We start from the raw sequence: 17,826 nt of genomic DNA, 5'->3' as shown, positions 1-17,826 counted from the left end.
ATCTCCAAAGAGAAATCTATAGAAGTGTTTCAAAATCTGGGAAGCACTGACAAAAGAGTTAGCCTTGTCATAATTATATTTTCAGAAAAAAAAAAATCTAGAAAATCAGAAATAACAGCCTGTGTCTGATTATTACCGTAAAGACCACAAAGTACTCTCAACTGAATCGAATCTCACATGACCTCTATGTAACAAATATTACTTTACCCATTTTGTAGATGAAGAAAACCCAGGCTGAAAAGGATCAAGGGACATGCTCCATCATAAAATGTTTACATTTTTATCAAGTCCACTTTCAAGATTGTTACCATAATTTTAATACCCGTGAAGAGACCATGAACAACTGATACCACAGAATGGAAGACTAACCAATAAGCTGAGCCATCTTTTTCCAAGGACAAACTCCAGAGAAGGAGTACAGACAGTTTTCAAAGAGGAACACTTTTTAGAGGGTATTATATGTTGTAATATCAGGGAAATATCTTGAATAAATATTTGTAATAGACACTCATATGGACTTTTAATAAACTGGAAGGGTTAACGATTTTGAGGATGTACTCTCTCATTAAATGTTTCTCAACATTATATGATTTTCTTGGAGAGTGTTATCAGTAAGTATTCGGTAAGTATTCAGTAACCTCTATGAGAAACAAATGCCCTTAATTTTATTAAAATCTACTTTTATTAACCCCCTCCTTACCTTCTATTTTAGCCCATTTGAACCATACTGAAGTCCAGAAAGAAATACGGGAATGGACCTGGCTTACTTTCACCTTTTCAAGAAGACCTTGATATAGTAAAAAGTCTGATTTAAACATGAAGTAAAGATTTATCACTTACCTTTCAGAAAAGACTCACCATAGGAACAGTAGGCTTTGCTAATGCAGTTACATTTTTATTAGGCTTACAAAAATTCAATTTAATGGTGTCTTTAGGTACACATTTACTGAATAAAATCAAATATATATTATCTTCATTATAACTTTAAAAAAAAATGCAATGGACTTATTTAAGTTTCTTCCTTGGTTCACCGTAATTTAGGTAGAGAAAATTATAAATGAACAAGCACAGGAGTGACTTTAAAGTACGTAGGAGGGGCTTCTCTGGTGGCGCAGTGGTTGAGAGTCCGCCTGCCGATGCAGGGGACACGGGTTCGTGCCCCGGTTCAGGAAGATCCCACATGCCGCGGAGCGGCTGGGCCCGTGAACCACGGCCGCTGAGCCTGCGCGTCCGGAGCCTGTGCTCCGCAACGGGAGAGGCCACAACAGTGAGAGGCCCGCATATCGCAAAAAAAAAAAAAAAAAAAAAAAGTACGTAGGAGATCTCCACGTAGTTAATTTAGAAGCACCGTGGGAAATAAATCAGGAGATATGTGAACGAGTAACCAGTTCTTGGTGGGAGGTAAACATGAGTGAGTAATGTGCAACCTACTGTTTACACACTGCAATCAGCTGGTGGCTAAGAAAAAAGCTTAAAGGTAATGGCACTGCCACTAAGACGTTTTTGTTCTAAACTTCTGAATTAAGCAGAGAAACTCAGACTAGAATGCCACGTGGAGAACACAGTGCCAGGGACCATACACTTAGCATGCTGGAACTAAATGTTAACAGCAACTGCAGAAGTTGTGACTGCAGACTCAGATAAACTTTCTGAAACAGTCATCTACAAAACTGGCTGTGTTTGGTGATCGCGCTTCGTGAAAAGAGAGAGTCCCAAGAAATCTATAAGAATTGTAAGCCACAGTTTCCAAATTTCAAAAATGGGGGAGAAATGTTTAGCATCCCAGCTTTTTATTCTTCCAAGTGAAGCTTTTGAAAACAAATAGCATTTCCATCTAGTGTGGTCATCACTTCATTATAAGAATAAATAAAAACATCCTAGTTCTAGGAGAACTAGATTTCTTTCCATGGACAATTTCATTTAGGAAAAGATGGCAGAAAACCCACAGAAAAGAAGACTTTTAAGGCAGGTTGGATTCCCCAAGCAACAGACTCATCACACATTTATCTTGAAGGTTTTTAAAGGAGTGCTCAACATCTATAGAAAAAAAGGGAGGGAGAGAAAGGAAGCAGAATTGGCAGAAGTTCCAATGGTAACTTTTGGGGAATAATGAACATGGGTTTTCTTGTTTTGGGGTGAGAGGGCAGGGTCCTTTATACCCTCCAGTGCTGAGTTACTGGAGATGGACCACCTCATGAAAGAGATGTGCCTTTGAAAGAGGGTTGTCTGTGGGCAGCATCCCCAGCAGGCGGGGTAATGAGTCCTTAGCTCCTGAAGGAGGATCTGGGTAATCCATCAGAGTCCATACAACACTTTTGTCCCAACTAGTGAAAATATTTTCAAGCACTGGCATTAAAGACAGTCACCTTTAAGCCTTTAATCTTAAGAGGTCACCATAATGCAAAGGCCACTTAAGACACAATGGTAAAAAGTAAAAGCTTACAATGCTCTCATATTGTCAGATAACACCTGCAGGAAAATCATTCCTGTTGCTGTTTGATACAAAATGACTTCGTATGTATCATATCTACAAGGTGGTTCTAGAAAAAGATGGTGTGAATTCATTTTTCTCTGCTCTACTCAGTTTTCCCTCTAAATACAACTAAATACCCTGGATATTATTCATCAGAAAATGATAAAAAGAACTCTGAAACCTGGAAAAAAGTTCCCTGGCTAGGGACCTCAGAACTTGGAGGACAACAATGTGGTGAGTCCCCTGGTCTTCTGTTTATTTCCCATATACCCTGGACTGGGCACCAGAGCAGGAAGATCCTGCTCCCTCTAGCCAAAGGACCAGAAAAGGGGAAGCCTAAAAGAGACCCAGTGAGGAGCCCCAGTCTCTGAGGCACCAATGGGCAGTCTGATCTGGAGGCAGCAGCAGTGAAGTCCTAGGCTGACCTCATTACAAATCTGACAAAAGACTAGTTATCTAGAATATATAAAGAATTCTCAAAACTCAATAGCAAAAAAACCAAAACAGCAACAACAAAAATCCAATTAGAAAATGGGGAAAAGACAAGAAGAGATATTTCACCAAAGAGCATAGGCAGGTGGCAAGCACATGAGAAGACGTACAACATCATTAGCCATTAGAGAAATGCAATTTAAAACCATGATAAGATACCACTATATACCTTTCAGAATGGCAAAAATTAAAACAGTGATAACATCAAATGCTGCTGAGGATGCAGAGAAACTGAATGACTCATACGTAGCTGGTGGGAATGTAAGATGGTACAGTGATTCCGGAAAAAAAGTTTGGTGGTTCCTTTTAAAATTAAAAATGGACTTATCATATGACCCAGCAATTGTACTCTTAGGCGTTTATCCCAGAGCAATGAAAACTTATTCTCATGCAGAAGTTTGTACATGAATGTTTACAGAAGCTTATGTGTAATAGCCAAAAAGTAGAAAGTATCCAAACATACTTCAATAGGTGAATGTTTAAACAAACTGCAGTACATCCATAACATGGAACAATGTTTAGCAATTTTTAAAAAGCCAATCTCAAAACGATACATACTGCACGGTTAGTTTTATATAACATTCATGAAATATGGAAATTACTGAGATCAAGAACAGATTAGCAGTTGCTAGTGGTTGGGGATGACGTGAGGGGATGGGTGTGGCTACAAAGGAGTAGAAGGAAAGAGTCTTGTGATGATGGTACAGGTAAGTATCTTGATTGTGTTGGTGATTGCATGAAACTACACGTGATAAAATTGCATACAGCTACACTTACACACGTAATATACATACACACACACAAAATGCCTGTATAACTGGTAAAATCTGAATAAGCTCTACAGATTATACCAGTGTCAATTTCCTGGTTTTTGTATTGTACTATAGTTAAGCAAGATATTATCATTGGGGGAAGCTGGGTAAAGGGTCCACAGGGTCTCCTTGTTTATTTCTTTACTACTTCCTATGAATCTATAATTATTTCCAAATTTAATTTTTTAAAAATCAGACCTACTGATTACTCATAGTAAAAATTCCAAATCTAGGTACCGTCTCCTCTGCAGTTTACCCAGCATCTGCACCGATTGTTGAAAGATCATAAGCACATCTCAGATGCCCATACTTCCAATAACCTCTCCAATCCCCAGGTTCAATTCCCTCCTCTAGGCCCCTTCTTATAGTTTAAAGAAGGGAACTAGCAGGGTGGGAACCCCCTCCATGGCTTAACAAAACTCTATGCCAGTTCTCAGGTTGTCCTTCAACTCTGTTATGGCTCTATTCCACTTCTGTTGTCATCATTTTCTCCATGTCTGATGCATAAGGGTTGCTGTTGAAAAAGGTTTGGCTGCAGCCTTTCCTAATCAAAAATAGACCAATTTTGGCGCAGTGGTTGAGAGTCCACCTGCCGATGCAGGAGACACGGGTTCGTGCCCTGGTCCGGGAAGATCCCACATGCCGCGGAGCGGCTGGGCCCATGAGCCATGGTCGCTGAGCCTGCGCGTCCGGAGCCTGTGCTCCGCAAAGGGAGAGGCCGCAACAGTGAGAGGCCCGCGTATTGCAAAAACAACAACGACAACAACAACAACAAAAATAGACCAATTTTGGGCTTCCCTGGTGGCACAGTGGTTAAGAATCCAGGGGACACGGATTTGAGCCCTGGTCCGGGAAGATCTCAAATGCCGCGGAGCAGCTAAGCCTGTGCACCACAACTACTGAGCCTGCACTCTAGAGCCCACGAGCCACAACTATCAAAGCCCAAGTGCCTAGAGTCCGTGCTCCGCAACAAAAGAAGCCACCACAATGAGAAGTCCACGCATAGAAACAAAGACCCAATGCAGCCAAAAAATTAATTCATTTTAAAAAATAGAACAATTGTGATTGCTTGTGGCATTTTATAGTGATATGTACAAAACAAACAAACAAACAAACAAACCCTAAAGCATGGCAGAAGGTCCTTAGGCTTTTATATAAATAATTTACTCTATATAAATTCCCCTAAGAGAAATTCGTGTCAGTCTACAGAAAATGTCTCTCTCAGGGACTCACACCAGTTGTCTGCATTTCAGCACACTGATAGCCATTTGCAATTTGCAAAGAAAAACATATATCTTTTATATCTGAAGGGGAACACCACACTGTTATTCCTTTGTAAGATTAAGAAATTTATTCTAGTTTAAAAGTTAGCTGAATTCTTACTCTTTTTACAAACTAGATTTTAAAACACAGCCAGTAAATTGACCAAGCACTACTGCTTTAATCCTTCTGATATGTAAGCCTATCAAATCATTAGTAATGAAAACCTTCATTTTAAAAATCCTGTTATTCAATTATAATATGCATTTCACTACCACACTGTATTTATGACCCTTAAAAGCCAAAGCTAGAACTGCTCTAATACTGATTTCTTCAGTGCTTATCATTAATTAAAAAGCAAAAAACTATTACCAGGGTATCTGCAATCAGGCTTTCAAAGTAAGAAACATCAATATCCGGTAATTGAGAACATTTGGGAACAAATTTAATAAGCAAAAACTCAGGAGAGAAAAGAAAAATGTTCTGTATTATTTCAAATTGTAACCATATCAGTATATGCTACTGAGATGTTACAACTGCCCATGCCTTCAAGGCATCTATCCAATTTTTCTCCTCTAGCAGATGCCAAAAAAAAAACCACAGTCAGACCCGTCCATTTATATAATGTTTACATATATAACACATCAACAATATATTGTTTGAGGTTTTATGGAAGCCAACGTCAAGAAGCAAAATGTGTTCTGCCAATGTACTTCAGTTCCTGCTCATCCTTAGAGGTAGGCATATGGATCATTAAATTATGACTGTGCTGGGCTTCCCTGGTGGCGCAGTGGTTGAGAGTCTGCCTGCCGATGCAGGGGACATGGGTTTGTGCCCCGGTCCAGGAAGATCCCACATGCTGCGGAGCGGCTGGGCCCATGAGCCACGGCCACTGAGCCTGCGCGTCCGGAGCCTGTGCTCCGCAACGGGAGAGGGCACAACAGTGAGAGGCCCGCATACCGCAAAAAAAAAAAAAAAAAAAATTATTATGGCTGTGCTAAGTACCTACTAAAGCATAGTGATGTACTTGTGTCAAGGGCACATAGATAAATAAAATAGTTCCCACCCTAAAGGAGTGCAAAATCTAGTATTGTACCCACATGGAGAGTCTGCAAATGAAAGAACTCAACCACAGAGTGTGTCCATGGTGAAAGAGAAGTCCTTAACATCAGTTGAGACTGATAAAAATAGAAAAGAATAGTGGTAATAGCAAGAATGGCTTGAGTGTCTTTGGCTCCCTGATCTACTCTACCAGCATCCACCAAGTCACCTCAAATAAACAAATCTATTTGTTATGTACCTGTTAGGTACCTGCAGTTTCAAAAAATGTCCCCTAGCTTCCCCTTATCTATCAGTCAGGGTCCCAGCAGGACACAGATGGCCCACTCTAATTAAAATAGATTGAGGAGGGTTTAATAAAAGAGACCATTTACAAAACTTTGGGTAGTATACAGGGAAACCATAAGGAATAGCCAAGACTCTAGAGTTATTATCGTCCTTAGTTGTAAAAGGAGAAGGGAAAGGAGCAGTGCCCAGAACCTGGAAGGAAAAGGTCTGGTTGGGAGTTAATATTAAGAAGAGATTTAGATAGAGGGACACAGCTAGACCAAGTAAGCGCCATTGGGAGGGATCCAAGGCAACTAATACCCTGACCTCACTCTCCTCCCTACCTCTGATCTCTTGTTTGGGTTTCCAACTGGCCAGAAGGCAAAAAATCCACTGATGAAGTCCATATAGATGAGCAGATGGAAGAGAATAGAGTTCCTGATTCCCACTGTTGAGAAAATCAGGAGCTACCAACAGCCTGGGGCAGAGAGTCGCTCTGAAAATTAAATGTTATAAGGCATATTATGCATACAGACACAACCTCAAACACAGCACATGAATGAGAAATGGAAGTTATTAAATATATAATGAGGATTTTCTTCATTATACAATTCAATTTAGCAATTATCTATCTATGCCTCCTGTCATTTTCTCTCCACACGAAAGGTACATAGGAAGGGGAGAGAAACCAACATTTCTGGAGTGACTACTACATTTGCAGCACAGTGCTAAGCATTTGGGATAGGCCATCTCATCTAATTTTCCCCAGGCACTACAAGATAGGAATTATTTAGCCTATGGGATAGGTGAAGAAACTGAAGCTCAGATACATTACCCACCTTGCTTACAATCAAAATTAGGAACTCAGATCTGTCAAACTCCTAAAGCCCATGATTTCTCCATTATTATATGTGATGAGTTGTAGATGGGCTACCTGCACACATGAGAAATATTTTTCATCAAATTGAGGGAAATCAGAGGACAAGCTTGCTAAAGGTAAAACATCCATCTTAGGGGTGCCATTAAGAAATAGTCAATAACTGATAGATATGAGGAAGAAGAGGAGAAGAATGGTGATGATGATGATGATGATGGTGATGATGGCGATGACAGATGGTGGTGCTGGTAATGATGATAAACACCTCATCTTAACAAAGGGCTAAAGAGTTTCTATAACTGACACCAAGAATTCCTTCAATAGGGTGTCAGTATGTAGTTGAAGACTACATTTGACTATTGTTAATATGGTGACTATTTGTTAATACTGGTCCCTCAGTCATAAGAAGAAGCTTTTTTCAGAGCAGGCTATGTGGTATAGCAGCTTGAACCCTTTGAATTTCAGTTTCCCAGTCTGTGAAATGCAGTAATAATATATGTGGTGCCTAGAGCTGATGTGAGGTATGAATGACAGACTGTGTTTAGAGCGCCTTGGAACAGGGCCTAGAACACAAAGTCAAGTTAGCCTTTTAATACTGTTGGAAGGTTGCTTCAAACACGTGTGGGTTCTTGGCAAGTCTTTCTTTGAGTAAAGGACCTAGAAGTAGAAGTCAACCTCAAGCAACATTTTTAGGGAAATTGTTTTTCTTTTGTCATTTCAACAAACAACTGAACCAGAGTGTTTTAAAGATTATTCTACCATGAAAACAGTACTGTCAATGACCACAATAAATGCTAAACAAAATTCTTCATGAAATTAAACATTTTTCATGAACCCAAGGCTATAAATATTTTAGGGGTAACTCATGACACTTTGTGCTATGTGCCATTACCAATTTTTTGTGTACAAAATATCCTTTCTGATGTAAAAAAATTGTATGAAAAATCAAAAGAAGCCACCAAAGAAACACCAACTTATTGGAGAAAAAAATTCCTAATTTTTTTCTACAACTTATTGCATTCAAAGAAACACATGCATTTTTAAATAAAATATATACCACACATTTCCTCTTTAGATTGAATCTTTCAGGAGTAATTTAGCAAAGTTGAAGCTTTAGTAAAAAATACATGAAATACAGAGCGAATAAAGTCTTTATTTCACCCTCCAGAAAATATCTACTTATAAAATATACACATGGCTAAATTCAGAAACCTGCAAGTGGAAAGTTTCATAATTTTATTTGTTATAGTAAGCTATTGATATTTTTGATAGGAAAGAAGAGAGGAAGGGAGATATGAACCTCGGAATATATCCTCTGCAGTTTAAGATATAAAAGTCTTATTATTTCCATTAAGGTACTTAATATTTAACATCAAATGTTACTTCTTTCATCTTGCTGTCTTATTAGAAAAGCCTATCATCGAATAATTAAGTCTCTATATGAAACGGTTCGTCCATAGTGATAACAAGTTTGAATTATAACTTAGTCAATGAAAGGTTGTTTGTCTATATTTTATTGCTTTGGCTATTTCTTTAGTAATCATCTTTGCAGTCTGTGCACTGACATTTGCAATAATGTGTTTACATCAGAAAGTTAGGCCCTGTCGTTTGATGTAACAAGAGGCTGTATTTTGTAGCACACAGGCACTTAGCATACCCCACTCCCTCTTTGGCATGAGAATATAATGGTTTTTTCATCTGTCATCTTTAATTACCTTTATAGGCATTAACAACATATTAGTAAAAATCTGTGGAGGGATATGAGATTAATTAGGTTCAGCGGGGTTAAGAAGTGTCATATTCTTTTTCTGAGGTGAAAGTCTACTTGATAACTACAACTTCATTTCCCATAAAGCTAAAAAGAAAGTACTGTGTGATTTTCATCCTTCTATCAGTTCTTGGTCTCTTATTAAAGACTGAATCAGAGAATAAAATTACAATGCACTCTGACTCTGCCACAGAATTTTGTAACTTGAAGGGAGCTGTATTCCCGTGTGCATGCAAACACCCTATCCCACTACAGAATGTGTTCGCTACACTTAGCAGGGGTCGCTGATGCTTCACCCAGATCCTGTTTGGGTTTGAGGATCCTTTTTACCAGTTTGGTAGCCCAATCCTTCTTGCAGGTGTTGCTGCCAATCTTCTCCAAAGGACTGCCCTTGAGTGAAAGAGCCCCTTCACCCAGAGGTGCCTGGGAGACGTACCACCATAGCCACCCTCTACCTAGGGCCCACAGCTAATGACTGTCTAGTGGAAAGGGGCGCGCTCTGTCTCAAGGCAGGACTGACTGCCCCTGTGGTACGATTCATGCTCCAGAGCTCCTCATGCGATCAGGCTAATTTTATCAGAAACCACATCCTTGGTAGCTTCTTCCCCTGCCCTATCCTAATACTCTCACTCCCCTCCTGGTTTCTCCCAAGAGCCTTCCCTTAATAAATCACCTGCACACCAATCCCTTTCTGAAGACCAAGAACCCAACCTAAGACTCCACAGAAACAAACACTGAAAAAAGACAGGCATATAATTGGTCTTCCAGTTTGGGCAGGTAAGCAACAACATCTCAGCCATTTTTAAAGTCCCTGTCTACAGAGCTTTACAAGCCCAAGTTGGTGGTGGGGGGAGAATGTCACATGCCATTACGTAACTGTGTGAAGGGAAGTTCCTAAGATCTACAAACTGACCTCACTGACAGAAGTCACTAACTGATTCTTACTCTGGGGAATGTGGCAGTTGGCAAGGGCTGCCCTTCTTGGCAGATGTCAGGTGGTGACCTGCACTGCAATTCCCCACTCATTGGGAGAACAAAAGGAGTCTGGGGCTAGTGGAGGGAAAAAATAGGACAAGCTGAGCATCAAACTACAAACAGCTCTTTGAAACCTCCCTGATAGAGATGACGGTGTTTGTGCCATACCTATTGAGTTGAATCCAATAATAGAAGGACGGATCACCACTTACTCTGTGCTGCCAGTAATGAAAGCTATCAAAACTAAGCCTGAATGCACCTCCCTGTTGCCGTGTAAATCTAACATGGACAGCTTAATGAGGGAGGGACATTACCTTTTCTCAGACTCCAATTTTACTCATGAAAGAAATGTGGCGCATATTGGCAATTAACTTGAGAGATTAATTAAATCCAACAGCAAGTTCAGTTCCTTCCACAGTGCATTCTGATATCATAGGAAGGGACCAACATGCCGTGGACACTTAGCATATGTTAAATAATAATTACTAAAATAATCTAATTTGGACTGTTTTTTGCAGAAAACTGGCAGCTAACCTCACCAGTAAACAAATGCCACAATCTGATACAGCTACTCAATATTTCACATGGTCTTACTCTAAACTCTATTATTCCTGAAACTCCCAACAAATACTGCACAATAAGTGTATTTCCTCCCTCAGCAATTTCACTCACCAATAGTATTTACTATACCTTATTGGGTCCCCTGAAGAGTGAGGAGGAAGCCAATCAGACAAAACACAAACTCTAACGCAGCTTAAGAAGTAATAGACAGGATCCCATTGTGTCTTCTTCAAAACAAAGACTGACACTGACATGGGAAGGAAAGAGCAACAGGGGTAGAGGCATGACCTTTATTTGGTGTCAGAAAGCCGCATGGTGTGCTCTGGTTCGCTTTCTTATGTGTTCTCCGAGTCACCTGAGTTCTTTTTCTGTGCTTTCTTCTCTGAAATGCTAAAGTGCTTTCCTCGTCTATCATACAGAAAATCTGGTTTTAAGAGGAGTCTTACAAATTTGACCAATTGGCAGAATGGTAATTAAATTCTTCCTTTGGTGAAAGTCTATAAAATTGTTTTAAAATGTTCGCTATAGAACCATGTACCTATAACATAGATCAAATTAATACAATAGAGTTATTATATACATACCATGTATGAATTACAGTAGTGCCTATTCCCCCTCACCCCCACACAGCTCTCAAATCCACCTACCCAAAAGGTGATTCCTAACAGTCTCATTATCAAGGACTCCTCTTATTATAGTTTGAGAATGGAGTATAAATTTTTAAATATTCGATATATCCAAGATTAATAATCAACTAATTTCCCTTTTGGTGTTATTAAGAAAGTTATATATTCTGTCAAAACTTCTGATCAACAAATCAACATTAGGGCACAAAATTAACATAATCCTTGGGAAAAATAGGAAAAAGTAACATTTGGGTACCTTCTTCACAGTCAGTGTGGTTACTGATACACTTTAGGAAATAATGAAATGAGTGTGAAGATCTCCTTTCTAGACAGGGAACTCTATGACAAGGTGATGTCCTAGACCTACCCTAATAGTCATAAGTGAAGAAAATTTGTATTAACAATCTTTTAAACTGCATGAAGCTTTATCTACCTAAGTGGCACCTTGGAACTAGAAAGAGATTGTAATTAACATCAAGTCCCAATGTTCTAATATAATCATATCACCTGAAACACAGTATCTCCAGGCATATCTTCAACTATTACAAAAAATGTCTACACTATTAATATACTTCTTGACCACCACAGACTGAATGTTTGTGTCCCTCCCTAAATTCATATGCTGAAATCCTAACTCCATTGTGATGGTATTAGAAGGTGGGGCCTCTGGTAGGTGATTAGGTCACATAATGGGATTAGTGCTCTTATAAAAGAGACCCCGAGAGCTCTCTTGCCCTTTCCATCATGCAAGGACACAGTGACAAGATGGGCTATGAAACAGGAAAAAGGCTCTCACCAGACAATGAATCTGCCAGTGTCTTGATCTTGGAGTTCCCAGCCTCTAGAACTAAAAGAAATAAATTTCTGCTGTTCAAGCCACCCATGGTATTTTTGTTATAACAGCACAAACAGACTAAGACAATGACAGAGTGTTCCTACAACTAATGACAAAAAAAAGTATATGGAAAACAAATGACTGAATTTATCAGATTTGGAGTGGTCTTAAATTTGCATCAAAACGAAAATATTGGGCTTCCCTGGTGGCGCAGTGGTTGAGAGTCCGCCTGCCAATGCAGGGGACACGGGTTCGTGCCCTGATCTGGGAGGATCCCACATGCTGCGGAGCGGCTGGGCCCGTGAGCCATGGCTGCTGAGCCTGTGCCTCCGGAGCCTGTGCCCCGCAATGGGAGAGGCCACGACAGTGAGAGGCCTGTGTACCACAAAAAAAAAAAAAAAAAAAAAAAAAAAAAACGAAAATATTTAATTCAACTGATCCAATATCAGTCCATATTTTTCATTCAGGCTATTATTTTAGACCTACTACTACTAATAATGTCTAACATTACTAAGCTCTTACAAAGTGTTTTATGTGCATTCAATCATTTATTTGACTCAACAACCCTATGTAAGAAGTACTATTATCATCCCACTTTACAGATGAAGAAACTGAAGTTTACTTAAGTATCATGCATAGCTATAAGGCATCTGTGTTTACCTGCTCCTTGGTCAATCCGGACCAAATGACCGGGGTGGAGGAGGGGGTAGGGGGAGGTAGTGGGGTTGTGAAGCTTGATATTTTGTTCTAATGGTCAAGGAAAACACTGTGAAATGTCTGAACAATAACTTGTCCCAAGACCACAAGCTTACCTTCAGTACTGCGAATACTGTAAGAGATATATCTAAAATTCTTCCTGATATTTCTTACATCACCAGTTTAATTGCATATAATACATATTAACTAGATGAAGATCTATTTGAATATTTCTCATTGTAACAGAATTATATAAGGTGAGTTAAATAATATAGGGAGCTGATAGTTCTGTTTAACAGAAAGTAAAAGTTGGGAAAAATATAATATCAATAATTCCACTGAAGTGGAGGTGGAGTCAAGACGGCGTACTACGAGGATGCAGAATTTGCGTCTCTGCACAACTAGGACACCTACCAGGCACCGGTGGGGGTCCATGGACACCTAAGGGGACGGAAGGAACCTCCAGCAACCAGGCAGGACATGGTGCCTGAAGAGGGAGGAGAAGTGGAGGCGGGTCAGGACTGGCGCCCCTGAGGGGCGGCTGCGGGAGGGGAAGGGATCCCATACCTGAAGGGGGAAATTGGGGAACCACTGGGAGGGCAGAGGATCAAAACGGAGCATGGCCAGGTTTCCCCTGCTCACTTAGGCCCCTAGGAACCTGCTGAGATCCCGGGCCTGATCCTCTGCCCACTGAGGCCCCCTCCAGCCAGGCAGGTCCTGAGAGAGTTGGGAGGGAGGGAAGGGGAAGCAAAAGTAACAGCCGGACATCTGGGACGGCACCCCTGAGGGGTGGCTGGTGGACTGAAGGAATTCCTACACCCAGCAGGACCCACCCATGGTTAGGGGTCCAGCAGAGACAGGGGAAACCCTGGGAGAAATGGTGGGGAGGGGTGCAAAGGAACAGAAGGGAACATGGCCAGTACTTTCCCTGTCCACTTAAGCACTGGGGAGCCTGCTGGGACCCCAGGCCTAATCCTCTGCCCACGGAGCCTCCTTGCTGCTGGGCATAACCCAAGTCCCGCCCCTACACCCCCACCCAGGGCCTAACCTCTATACTCAGAGACCCCCTCCAATGCACTGGGCCTAAACCGCACCCACACACCCTTCCTCAGGGCCCTAACTCCAAACGCCAGAACCCCACACTCCAGAGGCCCTCCTTTCCCAGTGCTGCCTCTCCCCTTCCACACAGGTCCTAAGCAGAGGCCCCTCCTCATGCTTGAAGGTAGCCCTGCCAAGGCCCCGCCCCCAGGGCCTCTTCTGGCTAGTGGGTCCTGAGCCTAGGTCCAGGGTTATGCTCAAACGTAACCCCCCCACCCGCCTAGGTCACCCCACCGTAAACCCCACCACCCCTGCCTCAGTTCCACCCCTGCCTAAACTCCACCCCCATGGCCAAGACTTTTATTTTCTTTTTTCCTCTATTAGATTGGACTTCTGTTTTACCTTGTTGATTCATTGTTGTTGAGTCTTTTATATTTTTATTTTTCCTAGTAAATCTTTTACTTTTTGAATTTTACTTTATTCTTTATACTTTGTTATTGTTCTCTCCTTTTGGCTTGTCGCCCCCCCCCCTTTTTCTCTGTTGTGGTGTTATTTTACCTTGTTAAAGTTGTTTCAATTACAGTTTTATTTTTCCTAATGTATTTTTTTATCTTCCTAACTTTATTTTGTTTTTCATTCTTTAATATTACACTGCTCCCTTTTTTCTTTCTTTCTTTTTTTTTTTTTTAACCGCACCATGAAGTTTGCAGGATCTTGGTTCCCAGGCTGGAGATCGGGCCTGAGCTCCTGTGGTGGGAGCTCCAAGTCCAAACTGCTGGACTAACAGAGAACCTCAGACTAGGGAATATTAATTGGAGTGAGGCCCCCAAAGGTCCTCATCTCAGCACCAAGACCCGGTTCTATCCAACTGCCTGCAAACTCCAGTACTGAAGGTCTCAGTTCAAACAACCAGTAAGACAGGAATACAGCACCACCACACATTAAAAAAAAAAAAAAAGAAAGAAAGAAACGACACTAAAATATGTTACATACGAGGGAGAAAGGTAAAAACCTACCAAGACCAAATAAATGAAGATGAAATACGCAACCTAAATGAAAAAGAATTCAAAGTAATGATAGTAAAGATGATCCAAAATCTCAGAAACAGATGGAGAAAATTCAAGAAACATTTAACAAGGATCTAGAAGAACTAAAGAGCAAACAAACAGTGATGAACAACACAATTACTGAAATTAAAAATACACTAGAATGAATCAATGTCAGAATAACTGAGGCAGAAAAACGGATAAGTGAGCTGGAAGATAAAATGGTGGAAATAACTGCCAGGGAGCAGAATAAAGAAAAAAGAATGAAAAGAATTTAGGAAAGTCTTAGAGACCTCTGGGACAACACTAAATGCACCAACATTCGAATTATAGGGGTCCCAAAAGAAGAAGAAGAGAAAAAGAAAGGGTCTGAGAAAATATTTGAAGAAAAGAGTAGAAAACTTCCCTAACATGGAAAAGGAAATAGTCAACAAGTCCAGGAAGCACAGAGAGTACCATACAGGATAAACCCAAGAGAAACATACTGAGACACATATTAATCAAACTATCAAAAATTAAAAACAAAGAAAAAATATTAAAAGCAGAAAGGGAAATGCAACAAATAACATACAAGTGAATCTGCATAATGATAAACAGCTGATCGTTCAGCAGAAACTCTGCAAGCCAGAAGGGAGTAGCAGGACATATTTAAAGTGATGAAATGAAAAAACCTACAACCAAGATTACTCTACCCAGAAAGGATCTCATTCAGATTAGAGGGAGAAATTAAAACCTTTACAGACAAGCAAAAGTTAAGAGAATTCAGCACCACCAAACCAGCTTTAAAACAAATGCTAAAGGAACTTCTCTAGGCAGGAAACATAAGAGAAAAAAAGAACTACAAAATCAAACCCAAAACAATTAAGAAAATGGTAAGAGGAACATACATATCGATAATTACCTTAAATGTTGATGGATTAAATGCTCTGACCAAAAGACACAGACTGGCTGAATGGATACAAAAACAAGACCCATATATATGCTGTCTACAAGAGACCCACTTCAGATCTAGGGACAAATACAGACTGAAAGTGAGGGGATGGAAAAACATATTCCATGCAAATGGAAATAAAAAAAAAGCTAGAGTAGCAATTTTAACATCAGACAAAATAGACTGTAAAATAGACTATTACAAGAGACAAAGAAGTACACTACATAATGATCAAGGGATCAATCCAAGAAGAAGATATAACAATTGTAAATATTTATGCACCCAACATAGGAGCACCTCAAAATACATAAGGCAAATGCTAACCACCATAAAAGGGGAAATTGACAACAACACAATCATAGTAGGGAATTTTAACACCCCACTTTAACCAATGGACAGATCATCCAAAATGAAGATAAATAAGGAAACACAAGCTTTAAATGACACATCAAACAAAATGGACTTAATTGACATTTATAGGACATTCCATCCAAAAACAACAGAATACACTTTCTTCTCAAGTACTCATGGAACATTCTCCAGGATAGACCATATCGTAGGTCACAAATCAAGCCCTGGTAAATTTAAGAAAATTGAAATCGTACCAAGTATCTTTTCCCACCACAATGCTATGAGACTAGATATCAATTATAGGAAAAAAATTTTAAAAATACAAACACATGGAAGCTAAACAATACACTACTAAATAACCAAGAAATCACTGAAGAAATCAAAGAGGAAATCAAAAAATACCTAGAAACAAATGACATTAAAAACCTGATGACCCAAAACCTATGGGATACAGCAAAAGCAGTTCTAAGAGGGAAGTTTATAGCAATACAATCCTACCTCAAGAAACAAGAAACAACTCAAATACAGAACCTACCCTTAAACCTAAAGCAATTAGAGAAAGATGAACAACAGCAACAAAAAAACCCAAAGTTAGCAGAAGGAAAGAAATCATAAAGATCAGAACAGAAATAAATGCAAAAGAAATGAAGGAAACAACAGCAAAGATCAATAAAACTAAACACTGATTTTTTGAGAAGATACACAAAATTGATAAATCATTAGCCAGACTCATCAACAAAACAAGGGAGAAGACGCAAATCAACAGAATTAGAAGTGCAGGGCTTCCCTGGTGGCGCAGTGGATGGCAGTCCACCTGCCAATGCAGGGGACACAGGTTCGTGCCCAGGTCCAGGAGGATCCCACATGTCGCAGAGCGGCTAGACCTGTGAGCCGTGGCCGCTGGGCCTGTGCAGCTGGAGCCTGTGCTCCGCAACGGGAGAGGCCACGGCAGTGAGAGGCCCACGTACCGCAAAAAAAAAAAAAAAAAAAAAAAAAAAAAGAAGTAACAACTGACTCTGCAGAAATACAAAGGATCATAAGAGATTCCTACAAGCAACTGTATTCCAATAAAATGGACAAGCTGGAAGAAATGGACAAATTCTTAGAAAAGCACAACCTTCTGAGACTGAACCAGGAAGAAATAGAAAATATACACAAACCAATCACAAGCACTGAAATTGAGACTGTGATTAAAAGTCTTGCAACAAACAAAAGGCAGGACTAGATGGCTCCACAGGAGTGTTCTATCAAACACTTAGAGAAGAGCTAACATCTATCCTTCTCAAACTCTTCCAAAAATATAGCAGAGGGAGAAACACTCCCAAACTCATTCTATGAGGCCACCATCACCCTGATACCAAAACCTGACAAATGTGTCACAAAAAAAGAAAACTACAGACCAATATCTCTGATGAACATAGGTGCAAAACTCCTCAACAAAATACTAGCAAACAGAATCCAACAGCACATTAAAAGGATTATACACAATGATCAAGGGGATCATTACCTCTTAATCACTACCCCAGGAATGCAAGGATTCTTCAATATATGCAAATCAATCAATGTGATACACCATATTAACAAATTGAAGGATAAAAACCATATGATAATCTCAATAGATGCAGAAAAAGCTTTTGACAAAATTCAACACCCATTTATGATAAAAACGCTCCAAAAAGTAGACACAGAGGGAACCTACCTCAACATAATAAAGGCCATATATGACAAAACCACAGCCAACATCGTTCTCAATGGTGAA

General features: G+C 40.0%; 1 protein-coding gene across 14 annotated transcripts in view; it reads right to left on the bottom strand.

The window, feature by feature from the left end:
• The window catches only part of FHIT (fragile histidine triad diadenosine triphosphatase), a 1,470,752-nt gene that overhangs the window by 1,214,259 nt on the left and 238,667 nt on the right, over positions 1 to 17,826 (bottom strand). For 6 of the 14 annotated variants that reach the window (XM_067043100.1, XM_067043103.1, XM_059078075.2 and 3 more), the window contains exon 3: positions 11,967 to 12,017. The exons of the other annotated variants lie outside the window; for them this stretch is intronic. The gene's annotated coding sequence lies outside the window, so the exon portion shown is untranslated. The remainder of the gene's footprint in view (positions 1 to 11,966; positions 12,018 to 17,826) is intronic. 14 annotated transcript variants of the gene reach the window in all.

This window comes from Kogia breviceps, chromosome 10, assembly GCF_026419965.1.
Source record: "Kogia breviceps isolate mKogBre1 chromosome 10, mKogBre1 haplotype 1, whole genome shotgun sequence".
NCBI classification, from domain to species: Eukaryota; Metazoa; Chordata; class Mammalia; order Artiodactyla; family Physeteridae; genus Kogia; species Kogia breviceps.
The sequence above is the reverse complement of the archived record's forward strand: the minus strand, read 5'-3'. Positions and strand labels throughout refer to the sequence as shown.